An 18,308-nucleotide genomic window follows, 5' to 3' on the forward strand; every position below is an offset into this window, starting at 1 on the left:
TCCTGTTGGGTCAGCCGAGCAGCAAATTTCTACTTAACCACCTGCTATCATGAGAGACATCAGGGCTGCATCTTTTGAGCCCAGTACTGAGCCTGAAAAGCATTTCTAACCCCACTTACAAGTGAAACTTGCTAAAATGTGCCTGGCTGCTCTTCACTGAAAAGCTTGGTTCTGCATACATTTTTAGCATACGTTTGCTCCTGCTGGGTCAACCGAGCAGCGAATTTCTACTTAACCACCTGCTATCATGAGAGACATCAGGGCTGCATCTTTTGATGCCAGTACTGAGCCTGAAAAGCATTTCCAACCCCACTTACAAGTGAAACTTGCTAAAATGTGCCTAGCTGCTCTTCACTGAAAAGCTTGTTTCTGCATACATTTTTGGCATACGTTTGCTCCTGCTGGGTCAGCCGAGCAGCAAATTTCTACTTAACCACCTGCGATCATGAGAGAGATCAGGGCTGCATCTTTTGAGCCCAGTACTGAGCCTGAAAAGCATTTCCAACCCCACTTACAAGTGAAACTTGCTAAAATGTGCCTGGCTGCTCTTCACTGAAAAGCTTGTTTCTGCATACATTTTTGGCATACGTTTGCTCCTGCTGGGTCAGCCGAGCAGCGAATTTCTACTTAACCACCTGCTATCATGAGAGACATCAGGGCTGCATCTTTTGAGCCCAGTACTGGGCCTGAAAAGCATTTCCAACCCCACTTACAAGTGAAACTTGCTAAAATGTGCCTAGCTGCTCTTCACTGAAAAGCTTGTTTCTGCATAAATTTTTGGCATACGTTTGCTCCTGCTGGGTCAGCCGAGCAGCGAATTTCTACTTAACCACCTGCATCATGAGAGACACCAGGGCTGCATCTTTTGAGCCTGAAAAGCATTTCCAACCCCACTTACAAGTGAAACTTGCTAAAATGTGCCTGGCTGCTCTTCACTGAAAAGCTTGTTTCTGCTTACATTTTTGGCATACGTTTGCTCCTGCTGCATCAGCAAAGCAGCGAATTTCTACTTAACCACCTGCTATCATGAGAGACATCAGGGCTGCATCTTTTGAGCCCAGTACTGAGCCTGAAAAGCATTTCCAACCCCACTTACAAGTGAAACTTGCTAAAATGTGCCTCTCTGCTCTTCACTGAAAAGCTTGGTTCTGCGTACATTTTTAGCATACGTTTGCTCCTGCTGGGTCAGCCGAGCAGCAAATTTCTACTTAACCACCTGCTATCATGAGAGACATCAGGGCTGCATCTTTTGAGCCCAGTACTGAGCCTGAAAAGCATTTCCAACCCCACTTACAAGTGAAACTTGCTAAAATATGCCTGGCTGCTCTTCACTGAAAAGCTTGGTTCTGCACACATTTTTAGCATACGTTTGCTCCTGTTGGGTCAGCCGAGCAGCAAATTTCTACTTAACCACCTGCTATCATGAGAGACATCAGGGCTGCATCTTTTGAGCCCAGTACTGAGCCTGAAAAGCATTTCTAACCCCACTTACAAGTGAAACTTGCTAAAATGTGCCTGGCTGCTCTTCACTGAAAAGCTTGGTTCTGCATACATTTTTAGCATACGTTTGCTCCTGCTGGGTCAACCGAGCAGCGAATTTCTACTTAACCACCTGCTATCATGAGAGACATCAGGGCTGCATCTTTTGAGCCCAGTACTGAGCCTGAAAAGCATTTCCAACCCCACTTACAAGTGAAACTTGCTAAAATGTGCCTGGCTGGTCTTCACTGAAAAGCTTGGTTCTGCATACATTTTTAGCATATGTTTGCTCCTGCTGGGCCAGCCGAGCAGCGAATTTCTACTTAACCACCTGCTATCATGAGAGACATCAGGGCTGCATCTTTTGAGCCCAGTACTGAGCCTGAAAAGCGTTTCCAACCCCACTTACAAGTGAAACTTGCTAAAATGTGCCTGGCTGCTCTTCACTGAAAAGCTTGGTTCTGCATACATTTTTAGCATAGTTTGCTCCTGCTGGGTCAGCCGAGCAGCACATTTCTACTCAACCACCTGCTATCATGAGAGACATCAGGGCTGCATCTTTTGAGCCCAGTACTGAGCCTGAAAAGCGTTTCCAACCCCACTTACAAGTGAAACTTGCTCAAATGTGCCTGGCTGATCTTCACTGAAAAGCTTGGTTATGCATACATTTTTAGCATACGTTTGCTCCTGCTGGGTCAGCCGAGCAGCAAATTTCTACTGAACCACCTGCTATCATGAGAGAGATCATCAGGCATGCATCTTTTGAGCCCAGTACTGAGCCTGAAAAGCCTTTCCAACCCCACTTACAAGTGAAACTTGCTAAAATGTGCCTGGCTGCTCTTCACTGAAAAGCTTGGTTCTGCACACATTTTTAGCATATGTTTGCTCCTGCTGGGTCAGCCGAGCAGCACATTTCTACTTAACCACCTGCTATCATGAGAGACAACAGGGCTGCATCTTCTGATGCCAGTACTGAGCCTGAAAAGGATTTCCAACCCCACTTACAAGTGAAACTTGCTAAAATGTGCCTAGCTGCTCTTCACTGAAAAGCTTGTTTCCGCATACATTTTTGGCATACGTTTGCTCCTGCTGGGTCAGCCGAGCAGCAAATTTCTACTTAACCACCTGCTATCATAAGAGACATCAGGGCTGCATCTTTTGATGCCAGTACTGAGCCTGAAAAGCATTTCCAACCCCACTTACAAGTGAAACTTGCTAGAATGTGCCTAGCTGCTCTTCACTGAAAAGCTTGTTTCTGCATACATTTTTGGCATACGTTTGCTCCTGCTGGGTCAGCCGAGCAGCAAATTTCTACTTAACCACCTGCGATCATGAGAGAGATCAGGGCTGCATCTTTTGAGCCCAGTACTGAGCCTGAAAAGCATTTCCAACCCCACTTACAAGTGAAACTTGCTAAAATGTGCCTGGCTGCTCTTCACTGAAAAGCTTGTTTCTGCATACATTTTTGGCATACGTTTGCTCCTGCTGGGTCAGCCGAGCAGCGAATTTCTTTAACCACCTACTATCATGAGAGACATCAGGGCTGCATCTTTTGAGCCCAGTACTGAGCCTGAAAAGCATTTCCAACCCCACTTACAAGTGAAACTTGCTAAAATGTGCCTAGCTGCTCTTCACTGAAAAGCTTGTTTCTGCATACATTTTTGGCATACGTTTGCTCCTGCTGGGTGAGCCGAGCAGCGAATTTCTACTTAACCACCTGCTATCATGAGAGACATCAGGGCTGCATCTTTTGAGCCCAGTACTGAGCCTGAAAAGCATTTCCAACCCCACTTACAAGTGAAACTTGCTAAAATGTGCCTCTCTGCTCTTCACTGAAAAGCTGGGTTCTGCGTACATTTTTAGCATACGTTTGCTCCTGCTGGGTCAGCCGAGCAGCAAATTTCTACTTAATCACCTGCTATCATGAGAGACATCAGGGCTGCATCTTTTGAGCCCAGTACTGAGCCTGAAAAGCATTTCCAACCCCACTTACAAGTGAAACTTGCTAAAATATGCCTGGCTGCTCTTCACTGAAAAGCTTGGTTCTGCACACATTTTTAGCATACGTTTGCTCCTGCTGGGTCAGCCGAGCAGCAAATTTCTACAACCACCTGCTATCATGAGAGACATCAGGGCTGCATCTTTTGAGCCCAGTACTGAGCCTGAAAAGCATTTCTAACCCCACTTACAAGTGAAACTTGCTAAAATGTGCCTGGCTGCTCTTCACTGAAAAGCTTGGTTCTGCATACATTTTTAGCATACGTTTGCTCCTGCTGGGTCAGCGGAGCAGCGAATTTCTACTTAACCACCTGCTATCATGAGAGACATCAGGGCTGCATCTTTTGAGCCCAGTACTGAGCCTGAAAAGCATTTCCAACCCCATTTACAAGTGAAACTTGCTAAAATGTGCCTGGCTGCTCTTCACTGAAAAGCTTGGTTCTGCATACATTTTTAGCATACGTTTGCTCCTGCTGGGTCAGCCGAGCAGCGAATTTCTACTTAACCACCTGCTATCATGAGAGACATCAGGGCTGCATCTTTTGAGCCCAGTACTGAGCCTGAAAAGCATTTCCAACCCCACTTACAAGTGAAACTTGCTAAAATGTGCCTGGCTGCTCTTCACTGAAAAGCTTGTTTCTGCAAAAAAAATTTGGCATACGTTTGGCTCCTGCTGCGTCAGCAGAGCAGCGAATTTCTACTTAACCACCTGCTATCATGAGAGACATCAGGTCTGCATCTTTTGAGCCCAGTACTGAGCCTGAAAAGCATTTCCAACCCCACTTACAAGTGAAACTTGATAAAATATGCCTGGCTGCTCTTCACTGAAAAGTTTGGTTCTGCATACATTTTTAGCATACGTTTGCTCCTGCTGGGTCTGCCGAGCAGCACATTTCTTCTTAACCACCTGCTATCATGAGAGACATCAGGGCTGCATCTTTTGAGCCCAGTACTGCGCCTGAAAAGCTTTTCCAACCCCACTTACAGTGAAACTTGCTAAAATGTGCCTGGCTGCTCTTCACTGAAAAGCTTGGTTCTGCATACATTTTTAGCATATGTTTGCTCCTGCTGGGCCAGCCGAGCAGCGAATTTCTACTTAACCACCTGCTATCATGAGAGACATCAGGGCTGCATCTTTTGAGCCCAGTACTGAGCCTGAAAAGCGTTTCCAACCCCACTTACAAGTGAAACTTGCTAAAATGTGCCTGGCTGCTCTTCACTGAAAAGCTTGGTTCTGCATACATTTTTAGCATAGTTTGCTCCTGCTGGGTCAGCCGAGCAGCGAATTTCTTTAACCACCTACTATCATGAGAGACATCAGGGCTGCATCTTTTGAGCCCAGTACTGAGCCTGAAAAGCATTTCCAACCCCACTTACAAGTGAAACTTGCTAAAATGTGCCTAGCTGCTCTTCACTGAAAAGCTTGTTTCTGCATACATTTTTGGCATACGTTTGCTCCTGCTGGGTCAGCCGAGCAGCGAATTTCTACTTAACCACCTGCATCATGAGAGACATCAGGGCTGCATCTTTTGAGCCTGAAAAGCATTTCCAACCCCACTTACAAGTGAAACTTGCTAAAATGTGCCTGGCTGCTCTTCACTGAAAAGCTTGTTTCTGCATACATTTTTGGCATACGTTTGCTCCTGCTGCATCAGCAGAGCAGCGAATTTCTACTTAACCACCTGCTATCATGAGAGACATCAGGGCTGCATCTTTTGAGCACAGTACTGAGCCTGAAAAGCATTTCCAACCCCACTTACAAGTGAAACTTGCTAAAATGTGCCTCTCTGCTCTTCACTGAAAAGCTTGGTTCTGCGTACATTTTTAGCATACGTTTGCTCCTGCTGGGTCAGCCGAGCAGCAAATTTCTACTTAACCACCTGCTATCATGAGAGACATCAGGGCTGCATCTTTTGAGCCCAGTACTGAGCCTGAAAAGCATTTCCAACCCCACTTACAAGTGAAACTTGCTAAAATATGCCTGGCTGCTCTTCACTGAAAAGCTTGGTTCTGCACACATTTTTAGCATACGTTTGCTCCTGCTGGGTCAGCCGAGCAGCAAATTTCTACAACCACCTGCTATCATGAGAGACATCAGGGCTGCATCTTTTGAGCCCAGTACTGAGCCTGAAAAGCATTTCTAACCCCACTTACAAGTGAAACTTGCTAAAATGTGCCTGGCTGCTCTTCACTGAAAAGCTTGGTTCTGCATACATTTTTAGCATACGTTTGCTCCTGCTGGGTCAGCGGAGCAGCGAATTTCTACTTAACCACCTGCTATCATGAGAGACATCATGGCTGCATCTTTTGAGCCCAGTACTGAGCCTGAAAAGCATTTCCAACCCCATTTACAAGTGAAACTTGCTAAAATGTGCCTGGCTGCTCTTCACTGAAAAGCTTGGTTCTGCATACATTTTTAGCATACGTTTGCTCCTGCTGGGTCAGCCGAGCAGCGAATTTCTACTTAACCACCTGCTATCATGAGAGACATCAGGGCTGCATCTTTTGAGCCCAGTACTGAGCCTGAAAAGCATTTCCAACCCCACTTACAAGTGAAACTTGCTAAAATGTGCCTGGCTGCTCTTCACTGAAAAGCTTGTTTCTGCAAAAAAAAATTGGCATACGTTTGGCTCCTGCTGCGTCAGCAGAGCAGCGAATTTCTACTTAACCACCTGCTATCATGAGAGACATCAGGGCTGCATCTTTTGAGCCCAGTACTGAGCCTGAAAAGCATTTCCAACCCCACTTACAAGTGAAACTTGATAAAATATGCCTGGCTGCTCTTCACTGAAAAGTTTGGTTCTGCATACATTTTTAGCATACGTTTGCTCCTGCTGGGTCTGCCGAGCAGCACATTTCTTCTTAACCACCTGCTATCATGAGAGACATCAGGGCTGCATCTTTTGAGCCCAGTACTGCGCCTGAAAAGCTTTTCCAACCCCACTTACAGTGAAACTTGCTAAAATGTGCCTGGCTGCTCTTCACTGAAAAGCTTGGTTCTGCATACATTTTTAGCATATGTTTGCTCCTGCTGGGCCAGCCGAGCAGCGAATTTCTACTTAACCACCTGCTATCATGAGAGACATCAGGGCTGCATCTTTTGAGCCCAGTACTGAGCCTGAAAAGCGTTTCCAACCCCACTTACAAGTGAAACTTGCTCAAATGTGCCTGGCTGCTCTTCACTAAAAAGCTTGGTTCTGCATACATTTTTAGCATACGTTTGCTCCTGCTGGGTCAGCCGAGCAGCAAATTTCTACTTAACCACCTGCTATCATGAGAGAGATCATCAGGGCTGCATCGTTTGAGCCCAGTACTGAGCCTGAAAAGCCTTTCCAACCCCACTTACAAGTAAAACTTGCTAAAATGTGCCTGGCTGCTCTTAACTGAAAAGCTTGGTTTTGCACACATTTTTAGCATACGTTTGCTCCTGCTGGGTCAGCCGAGCAGCACATTTCTACTTAACCACCTGCTATCATGAGAGACATCAGGGCTGCATCTTCTGATGCCAGTACTGAGCCTGAAAAGGATTTCCAACCCGACTTACAAGTGAAACTTGCTAAAATGTGCCTAGCTGCTCTTCACTGAAAAGCTTGTTTCCGCATACATTTTTGGCATACGTTTGCTCCTGCTGGGTCAGCCGAGCAACAAATTTCTACTTAACCACCTGCGATCATGAGAGAGATCAGGGCTGCATCTTTTGAGCCCAGTACTGAGCCTGAAAAGCATTTCCAACCCCACTTACAAGTGAAACTTGCTAAAATGTGCCTGGCTGCTCTTCACTGAAAAGCTTGTTTCTGTATACATTTTTGGCATACGTTTGCTCCTGCTGGGTCAGCCGAGCAGCGAATTTCTTTAACCACCTACTATCATGAGAGACATCAGGGCTGCATCTTTTGAGCCCAGTACTGAGTCTGAAAAGCATTTCCAACCCCACTTACAAGTGAAACTTGCTAAAATGTGCCTAGCTGCTCTTCACTGAAAAGCTTGTTTCTGCATACATTTTTGGCATACGTTTGCTCCTGCTGGGTCAGCCGAGCAGCGAATTTCTACTTAACCACCTGCATCATGAGAGACATCAGGGCTGCATCTTTTGAGCCTGAAAAGCATTTCCAACCCCACTTACAAGTGAAACTTGCTAAAATGTGCCTGGCTGCTCTTCACTGAAAAGCTTGTTTCTGCATACATTTTTGGCATACGTTTGCTCCTGCTGCATCAGCAGAGCAGCAAATTTCTACTTAACCACCTGCTATCATGAGACATCAGGGCTGCATCTTTTGAGCCCAGTACTGAGCCTGAAAAGCGTTTCCAACCCCACTTACAAGTGAAACTTGCTAAAATGTGCCTGGCTGCTCTTCACTGAAAAGCTTGGTTCTGCACACATTTTTAGCATACGTTTGCTCCTGCTGGGTCAGCCGAGCAGCAAATTTCTACTTAACCACCTGCTATCATGAGAGACATCAGGGCTGCATCTTTTGAGCCCAGTACTGAGCCTGAAAAGCGTTTCCAACCCCACTTACAAGTGAAACTTGCTAAAATGTGCCTGGCTGCTCTTCACTGAAAAGTTTGGTTCTGCATACATTTTTAGCATACGTTTGCTCCTGCTGGGTCTGCCGAGCAGCACATTTCTTCTTAACCACCTGCTATCATGAGAGACATCAGGGCTGCATCTTTTGAGCCCAGTACTGCACCTGAAAAGCTTTTCCAACCCCACTTACAGTGAAACTTGCTAAAATGTGCCTGGCTGCCCTTCACTGAAAAGCTTGGTTCTGCATACATTTTTAGCATATGTTTGCTCCTGCTGGGCCAGCCGAGCAGCGAATTTCTACTTAACCACCTGCTATCATGAGAGACATCAGGGCTGCATCTTTTGAGCCCAGTACTGAGCCTGAAAAGCGTTTCCAACCCCACTTACAAGTGAAACTTGCTAAAATGTGCCTGGCTGCTCTTCACTGAAAAGCTTGGTTCTGCATACATTTTTAGCATAGTTTGCTCCTGCTGGGTCAGCCGAGCAGCGAATTTCTTTAACCACCTACTATCATGAGAGACATCAGGGCTGCATCTTTTGAGCCCAGTACTGAGCCTGAAAAGCATTTCCAACCCCACTTACAAGTGAAACTTGCTAAAATGTGCCTAGCTGCTCTTCACTGAAAAGCTTGTTTCTGCATACATTTTTGGCATACGTTTGCTCCTGCTGGGTCAGCCGAGCAGCGAATTTCTACTTAACCACCTGCATCATGAGAGACATCAGGGCTGCATCTTTTGAGCCTGAAAAGCATTTCCAACCCCACTTACAAGTGAAACTTGCTAAAATGTGCCTGGCTGCTCTTCACTGAAAAGCTTGTTTCTGCATACATTTTTGGCATACGTTTGCTCCTGCTGCATCAGCAGAGCAGCGAATTTCTACTTAACCACCTGCTATCATGAGAGACATCAGGGCTGCATCTTTTGAGCCCAGTACTGAGCCTGAAAAGCATTTCCAACCCCACTTACAAGTGAAAGTTGCTAAAATGTGCCTCTCTGCTCTTCACTGAAAAGCTTGGTTCTGCGTACATTTTTAGCATACGTTTGCTCCTGCTGGGTCAGCCGAGCAGCAAATTTCTACTTAACCACCTGCTATCATGAGAGACATCAGGGCTGCATCTTTTGAGCCCAGTACTGAGCCTGAAAAGCATTTCCAACCCCACTTACAAGTGAAACTTGCTAAAATATGCCTGGCTGCTCTTCACTGAAAAGCTTGGTTCTGCACACATTTTTAGCATACGTTTGCTCCTGCTGGGTCAGCCGAGCAGCACATTTCTACAACCACCTGCTATCATGAGAGACATCAGGGCTGCATCTTTTGAGCCCAGTACTGAGCCTGAAAAGCATTTCTAACCCCACTTACAAGTGAAACTTGCTAAAATGTGCCTGGCTGCTCTTCACTGAAAAGCTTGGTTCTGCATACATTTTTAGCATACGTTTGCTCCTGCTGGGTCAGCGGAGCAGCGAATTTCTACTTAACCACCTGCTATCATGAGAGACATCATGGCTGCATCTTTTGAGCCCAGTACTGAGCCTGAAAAGCATTTCCAACCCCATTTACAAGTGAAACTTGCTAAAATGTGCCTGGCTGCTCTTCACTGAAAAGCTTGGTTCTGCATACATTTTTAGCATACGTTTGCTCCTGCTGGGTCAGCCGAGCAGCGAATTTCTACTTAACCACCTGCTATCATGAGAGACATCAGGGCTGCATCTTTTGAGCCCAGTACTGAGCCTGAAAAGCATTTCCAACCCCACTTACAAGTGAAACTTGCTAAAATGTGCCTGGCTGCTCTTCACTGAAAAGCTTGTTTCTGCAAAAAAAAATTGGCATACGTTTGGCTCCTGCTGCGTCAGCAGAGCAGCGAATTTCTACTTAACCACCTGCTATCATGAGAGACATCAGGGCTGCATCTTTTGAGCCCAGTACTGAGCCTGAAAAGCATTTCCAACCCCACTTACAAGTGAAACTTGATAAAATATGCCTGGCTGCTCTCCACTGAAAAGTTTGGTTCTGCATACATTTTTAGCATACGTTTGCTCCTGCTGGGTCTGCCGAGCAGCACATTTCTTCTTAACCACCTGCTATCATGAGAGACATCAGGGCTGCATCTTTTGAGCCCAGTACTGCGCCTGAAAAGCTTTTCCAACCCCACTTACAGTGAAACTTGCTAAAATGTGCCTGGCTGCTCTTCACTGAAAAGCTTGGTTCTGCATACATTTTTAGCATATGTTTGCTCCTGCTGGGCCAGCCGAGCAGCGAATTTCTACTTAACCACCTGCTATCATGAGAGACATCAGGGCTGCATCTTTTGAGCCCAGTACTGAGCCTGAAAAGCGTTTCCAACCCCACTTACAAGTGAAACTTGCTAAAATGTGCCTGGCTGCTCTTAACTGAAAAGCTTGGTTTTGCACACATTTTTAGCATACGTTTGCTCCTGCTGGGTCAGCCGAGCAGCACATTTCTACTTAACCACCTGCTATCATGAGAGACATCAGGGCTGCATCTTCTGATGCCAGTACTGAGCCTGAAAAGGATTTCCAACCCCACTTACAAGTGAAACTTGCTAAAATGTGCCTAGCTGCTCTTCACTGAAAAGCTTGTTTCCGCATACATTTTTGGCATACGTTTGCTCCTGCTGGGTCAGCCGAGCAGCAAATTTCTACTTAACCACCTGCGATCATGAGAGAGATCAGGGCTGCATCTTTTGAGCCCAGTACTGAGCCTGAAAAGCATTTCCAACCCCACTTACAAGTGAAACTTGCTAAAATGTGCCTGGCTGCTCTTCACTGAAAAGCTTGGTTCTGCACACATTTTTAGCATACGTTTGCTCCTGCTGGGTCAGCCGAGCAGCACATTTCTACAACCACCTGCTATCATGAGAGACATCAGGGCTGCATCTTTTGAGCCCAGTACTGAGCCTGAAAAGCATTTCTAACCCCACTTACAAGTGAAACTTGCTAAAATGTGCCTGGCTGCTCTTCACTGAAAAGCTTGGTTCTGCATACATTTTTAGCATACGTTTGCTCCTGCTGGGTCAGCGGAGCAGCGAATTTGTACTTAACCACCTGCTATCATGAGAGACATCATGGCTGCATCTTTTGAGCCCAGTACTGAGCCTGAAAAGCATTTCCAACCCCATTTACAAGTGAAACTTGCTAAAATGTGCCTGGCTGCTCTTCACTGAAAAGCTTGGTTCTGCATACATTTTTAGCATACGTTTGCTCCTGCTGGGTCAGCCGAGCAGCGAATTTCTACTTAACCACCTGCTATCATGAGAGACATCAGGGCTGCATCTTTTGAGCCCAGTACTGAGCCTGAAAAGCATTTCCAACCCCACTTACAAGTGAAACTTGCTAAAATGTGCCTGGCTGCTCTTCACTGAAAAGCTTGTTTCTGCAAAAAAATATTGGCATACGTTTGGCTCCTGCTGCGTCAGCAGAGCAGCGAATTTCTACTTAACCACCTGCTATCATGAGAGACATCAGGGCTGCATCTTTTGAGCCCAGTACTGAGCCTGAAAAGCATTTCCAACCCCACTTACAAGTGAAACTTGATAAAATATGCCTGGCTGCTCTTCACTGAAAAGTTTGGTTCTGCATACATTTTTAGCATACGTTTGCTCCTGCTGGGTCTGCCGAGCAGCACATTTCTTCTTAACCACCTGCTATCATGAGAGACATCAGGGCTGCATCTTTTGAGCCCAGTACTGCGCCTGAAAAGCTTTTCCAACCCCACTTACAGTGAAACTTGCTAAAATGTGCCTGGCTGCTCTTCACTGAAAAGCTTGGTTCTGCATACATTTTTAGCATATGTTTGCTCCTGCTGGGCCAGCCGAGCAGCGAATTTCTACTTAACCACCTGCTATCATGAGAGACATCAGGGCTGCATCTTTTGAGCCCAGTACTGAGCCTGAAAAGCGTTTCCAACCCCACTTACAAGTGAAACTTGCTAAAATGTGCCTGGCTGCTCTTAACTGAAAAGCTTGGTTTTGCACACATTTTTAGCATACGTTTGCTCCTGCTGGGTCAGCCGAGCAGCACATTTCTACTTAACCACCTGCTATCATGAGAGACATCAGGGCTGCATCTTCTGATGCCAGTACTGAGCCTGAAAAGCATTTCCAACCCCACTTACAAGTGAAACTTGCTAAAATGTGCCTAGCTGCTCTTCACTGAAAAGCTTGTTTCCGCATACATTTTTGGCATACGTTTGCTCCTGCTGGGTCAGCCGAGCAGCAAATTTCTACTTAACCACCTGCGATCATGAGAGAGATCAGGGCTGCATCTTTTGAGCCCAGTACTGAGCCTGAAAAGCATTTCCAACCCCACTTACAAGTGAAACTTGCTAAAATGTGCCTGGCTGCTCTTCACTGAAAAGCTTGTTTCTGTATACATTTTTGGCATACGTTTGCTCCTGCTGGGTCAGCCGAGCAGCGAATTTCTTTAACCACCTACTATCATGAGAGACATCAGGGCTGCATCTTTTGAGCCCAGTACTGAGCCTGAAAAGCATTTCCAACCCCACTTACAAGTGAAACTTGCTAAAATGTGCCTAGCTGCTCTTCACTGAAAAGCTTGTTTCTGCATACATTTTTGGCATACGTTTGCTCCTGCTGGGTCAGCCGAGCAGCGAATTTCTACTTAACCACTTGCATCATGAGAGACATCAGGGCTGCATCTTTTGAGCCTGAAAAGCATTTCCAACCCCACTTACAAGTGAAACTTGCTAAAATGTGCCTGGCTGCTCTTCACTGAAAAGCTTGTTTCTGCATACATTTTTGGCATACGTTTGCTCCTGCTGCATCAGCAGAGCAGCAAATTTCTACTTAACCACCTGCTATCATGAGACATCAGGGCTGCATCTTTTGAGCCCAGTACTGAGCCTGAAAAGCGTTTCCAACCCCACTTACAAGTGAAACTTGCTAAAATGTGCCTGGCTGCTCTTCACTGAAAAGCTTGGTTCTGCACACATTTTTAGCATACGTTTGCTCCTGCTGGGTCAGCCGAGCAGCAAATTTCTACTTAACCACCTGCTATCATGAGAGACATCAGGGCTGCATCTTTTGAGCCCAGTACTGAGCCTGAAAAGCGTTTCCAACCCCACTTACAAGTGAAACTTGCTAAAATGTGCCTGGCTGCTCTTCACTGAAAAGTTTGGTTCTGCATACATTTTTAGCATACGTTTGCTCCTGCTGGGTCTGCCGAGCAGCACATTTCTTCTTAACCACCTGCTATCATGAGAGACATCAGGGCTGCATCTTTTGAGCCCAGTACTGCACCTGAAAAGCTTTTCCAACCTCACTTACAGTGAAACTTGCTAAAATGTGCCTGGCTGCTCTTCACTGAAAAGCTTGGTTCTGCATACATTTTTAGCATATGTTTGCTCCTGCTGGGCCAGCCGAGCAGCGAATTTCTACTTAACCACCTGCTATCATGAGAGACATCAGGGCTGCATCTTTTGAGCCCAGTACTGAGCCTGAAAAGCGTTTCCAACCCCACTTACAAGTGAAACTTGCTAAAATGTGCCTGGCTGCTCTTCACTGAAAAGCTTGGTTCTGCATACATTTTTAGCATAGTTTGCTCCTGCTGGGTCAGCCGAGCAGCGAATTTCTTTAACCACCTACTATCATGAGAGACATCAGGGCTGCATCTTTTGAGCCCAGTACTGAGCCTGAAAAGCATTTCCAACCCCACTTACAAGTGAAACTTGCTAAAATGTGCCTAGCTGCTCTTCACTGAAAAGCTTGTTTCTGCATATATTTTTGGCATACGTTTGCTCCTGCTGGGTCAGCCGAGCAGCAAATTTCTACTTAACCACCTGCATCATGAGAGACATCAGGGCTGCATCTTTTGAGCCTGAAAAGCATTTCCAACCCCACTTACAAGTGAAACTTGCTAAAATGTGCCTGGCTGCTCTTCACTGAAAAGCTTGTTTCTGCATACATTTTTGGCATACGTTTGCTCCTGCTGCATCAGCAGAGCAGCGAATTTCTACTTAACCACCTGCTATCATGAGAGACATCAGGGCTGCATCTTTTGAGCCCAGTACTGAGCCTGAAAAGCATTTCCAACCCCACTTACAAGTGAAACTTGCTAAAATGTGCCTCTCTGCTCTTCACTGAAAAGCTTGGTTCTGCGTACATTTTTAGCATACGTTTGCTCCTGCTGGGTCAGCCGAGCAGCAAATTTCTACTTAACCACCTGCTATCATGAGAGACATCAGGGCTGCATCTTTTGAGCCCAGTACTGAGCCTGAAAAGCATTTCCAACCCCACTTACAAGTGAAACGTGCTAAAATATGCCTGGCTGCTCTTCACTGAAAAGCTTGGTTCTGCACACATTTTTAGCATACGTTTGCTCCTGCTGGGTCAGCCGAGCAGCACATTTCTACTTAACCACCTGCTATCATGAGAGACATCAGGGCTGCATCTTTTGAGCCCAGTACTGAGCCTGAAAAGCGTTTCCAACCCCACTTACGAGTGAAACTTGCTCAAATGTGCCTGGCTGCTCTTCACTGAAAAGCTTGGTTCTGCATACATTTTTAGCATACGTTTGCTCCTGCTGGGTCAGCCGAGCAGCAAATTTCTACTTAACCACCTGCTATCATGAGAGAGATCATCAGGGCTGCATCTTTTGAGCCCAGTACTGAGCCTGAAAAGCCTTTCCAACCCCATTTACAAGTGAAACTTGCTAAAATGTGCCTGGCTGCTCTTCACTGAAAAGCTTGGTTCTGCACACAATTTTAGCATACGTTTGCTCCTGCTGGGTCAGCCGAGCAGCACATTTCTACTTAACCACCTGCTATCATGAGAGACATCAGGGCTGCATCTTCTGATGCCAGTACTGAGCCTGAAAAGCATTTCCAACCCCACTTACAAGTGAAACTTGCTAAAATGTGCCTAGCTGCTCTTCACTGAAAAGCTTGTTTCTGCATACATTTTTGGCATACGTTTGCTCCTGCTGGGTCAGCCGAGCAGCAAATTTCTACTTAACCACCTGCTATCATGAGAGACATCAGGGCTGCATCTTTTGATGCCAGTACTGAGCCTGAAAAGCATTTCCAACCCCACTTACAAGTGAAACTTGCTAAAATGTGCCTAGCTGCTCTTCACTGAAAAGCTTGTTTCTGCATACATTTTTGGCATACGTTTGCTCCTGCTGGGTCAGCCGAGCAGCAAATTTCTACTTAACCACCTGCGATCATGAGAGAGATCAGGGCTGCATCTTTTGAGCCCAGTACTGAGCCTGAAAAGCATTTCCAACCCCACTTACAAGTGAAACTTGCCAAAATGTGCCTGGCCGCTCTTCACTGAAAAGCTTGTTTCTGCATACATTTTTGGCATACGTTTGCTCCTGCTGGGTCAGCCGAGCAGCGAATTTCTACTTAACCACCTGCTATCATGAGAGACATCAGGGCTGCATCTTTTGAGCCCAGTACTGGGCCTGAAAAGCATTTCCAACCCCACTTACAAGTGAAACTTGCTAAAATGTGCCTAGCTGCTCTTCACTGAAAAGCTTGTTTCTGCATACATTTTTGGCATACGTTTGCTCCTGCTGGGTCAGCCGAGCAGCGAATTTCTACTTAACCACCTGCATCATGAGAGACACCAGGGCTGCATCTTTTGAGCCTGAAAAGCATTTCCAACCCCACTTACAAGTGAAACTTGCTAAAATGTGCCTGGCTGCTCTTCACTGAAAAGCTTGTTTCTGCATACATTTTTGGCATACGTTTGCTCCTGCTGCATCAGCAGAGCAGCGAATTTCTACTTAACCACCTGCTATCATGAGAGACATCAGGGCTGCATCTTTTGAGCCCAGTACTGAGCCTGAAAAGCATTTCCAACCCCACTTACAAGTGAAACTTGCTAAAATGTGCCTCTCTGCTCTTCAGTGAAAAGCTTGGTTCTGCGTACATTTTTAGCATACGTTTGCTCCTGCTGGGTCAGCCGAGCAGCAAATTTCTACTTAACCACCTGCTATCATGAGAGACATTAGGGCTGCATCTTTTGAGCCCAGTACTGAGCCTGAAAAGCATTTCCAACCCCACTTACAAGTGAAACTTGCTAAAATATGCCTGGCTGCTCTTCACTGAAAAGCTTGGTTCTGCACACATTTTTAGCATACGTTTGCTCCTGTTGGGTCAGCCGAGCAGCAAATTTCTACTTAACCACCTGCTATCATGAGAGACATCAGGGCTGCATCTTTTGAGCCCAGTACTGAGCCTGAAAAGCATTTCTAACCCCACTTACAAGTGAAACTTGCTAAAATGTGCCTGGCTGCTCTTCACTGAAAAGCTTGGTTCTGCATACATTTTTAGCATACGTTTGCTCCTGCTGGGTCAACCGAGCAGCGAATTTCTACTTAACCACCTGCTATCATGAGAGACATCAGGGCTGCATCTTTTGATGCCAGTACTGAGCCTGAAAAGCATTTCCAACCCCACTTACAAGTGAAACTTGCTAAAATGTGCCTAGCTGCTCTTCACTGAAAAGCTTGTTTCTGCATACATTTTTGGCATACGTTTGCTCCTGCTGGGTCAGCCGAGCAGCAAATTTCTACTTAACCACCTGCGATCATGAGAGAGATCAGGGCTGCATCTTTTGAGCCCAGTACTGAGCCGGAAAAGCATTTCCAACCCCACTTACAAGTGAAACTTGCTAAAAATGTGCCTGGCTGCTCTTCACTGAAAAGCTTGTTTCTGCATACATTTTTGGCATACGTTTGCTCCTGCTGGGTCAGCCGAGCAGCGAATTTCTACTTAACCACCTGCTATCATGAGAGACATCAGGGCTGCATCTTTTGAGCCCAGTACTGGGCCTGAAAAGCATTTCCAACCCCACTTACAAGTGAAACTTGCTAAAATGTGCCTAGCTGCTCTTCACTGAAAAGCTTGTTTCTGCATAAATTTTTGGCATACGTTTGCTCCTGCTGGGTCAGCCGAGCAGCGAATTTCTACTTAACCACCTGCATCATGAGAGACACCAGGGCTGCATCTTTTGAGCCTGAAAAGCATTTCCAACCCCACTTACAAGTGAAACTTGCTAAAATGTGCCTGGCTGCTCTTCACTGAAAAGCTTGTTTCTGCTTACATTTTTGGCATACGTTTGCTCCTGCTGCATCAGCAGAGCAGCGAATTTCTACTTAACCACCTGCTATCATGAGAGACATCAGGGCTGCATCTTTTGAGCCCAGTACTGAGCCTGAAAAGCATTTCCAACCCCACTTACAAGTGAAACTTGCTAAAATGTGCCTCTCTGCTCTTCACTGAAAAGCTTGGTTCTGCGTACATTTTTAGCATACGTTTGCTCCTGCTGGGTCAGCCGAGCAGCAAATTTCTACTTAACCACCTGCTATCATGAGAGACATCAGGGCTGCATCTTTTGAGCCCAGTACTGAGCCTGAAAAGCATTTCCAACCCCACTTACAAGTGAAACTTGCTAAAATATGCCTGGCTGCTCTTCACTGAAAAGCTTGGTTCTGCACACATTTTTAGCATACGTTTGCTCCTGTTGGGTCAGCCGAGCAGCAAATTTCTACTTAACCACCTGCTATCATGAGAGACATCAGGGCTGCATCTTTTGAGCCCAGTACTGAGCCTGAAAAGCATTTCTAACCCCACTTACAAGTGAAACTTGCTAAAATGTGCCTGGCTGCTCTTCACTGAAAAGCTTGGTTCTGCATACATTTTTAGCATACGTTTGCTCCTGCTGGGTCAACCGAGCAGCGAATTTCTACTTAACCACCTGCTATCATGAGAGACATCAGGGCTGCATCTTTTGAGCCCAGTACTGAGCCTGAAAAGCATTTCCAACCCCACTTACAAGTGAAACTTGCTAAAATGTGCCTGGCTGCTCTTCACTGAAAAGCTTGTTTCTGCATACATTTTTGGCATACGTTTGGCTCCTGCTGCGTCAGCAGAGCAGCGAATTTCTACTTAACCACCTGCTATCATGAGAGACATCAGGGCTGCATCTTTTGAGCCCAGTACTGAGCCTGAAAAGCATTTCCAACCCCACTTACAAGTGAAACTTGCTAAAATATGCCTGGCTGCTCTTCCCTGAAAAGCTTGGTTCTGCATACATTTTTAGCATACGTTTGCTCCTGCTGGGTCTGCCGAGCAGCACATTTCTTCTTAACCACCTGCTATCATGAGAGACATCAGGGCTGCATCTTTTGAGCCCAGTACTGCGCCTGAAAAGCTTTTCCAACCCCACTTACAGTGAAACTTGCTAAAATGTGCCTGGCTGGTCTTCACTGAAAAGCTTGGTTCTGCATACATTTTTAGCATATGTTTGCTCCTGCTCGGCCAG

This window comes from Lissotriton helveticus, chromosome 5_1 (assembly GCF_964261635.1).
Source record: "Lissotriton helveticus chromosome 5_1, aLisHel1.1, whole genome shotgun sequence".
In the NCBI taxonomy this organism is placed as follows: Eukaryota; Metazoa; Chordata; class Amphibia; order Caudata; family Salamandridae; genus Lissotriton; species Lissotriton helveticus.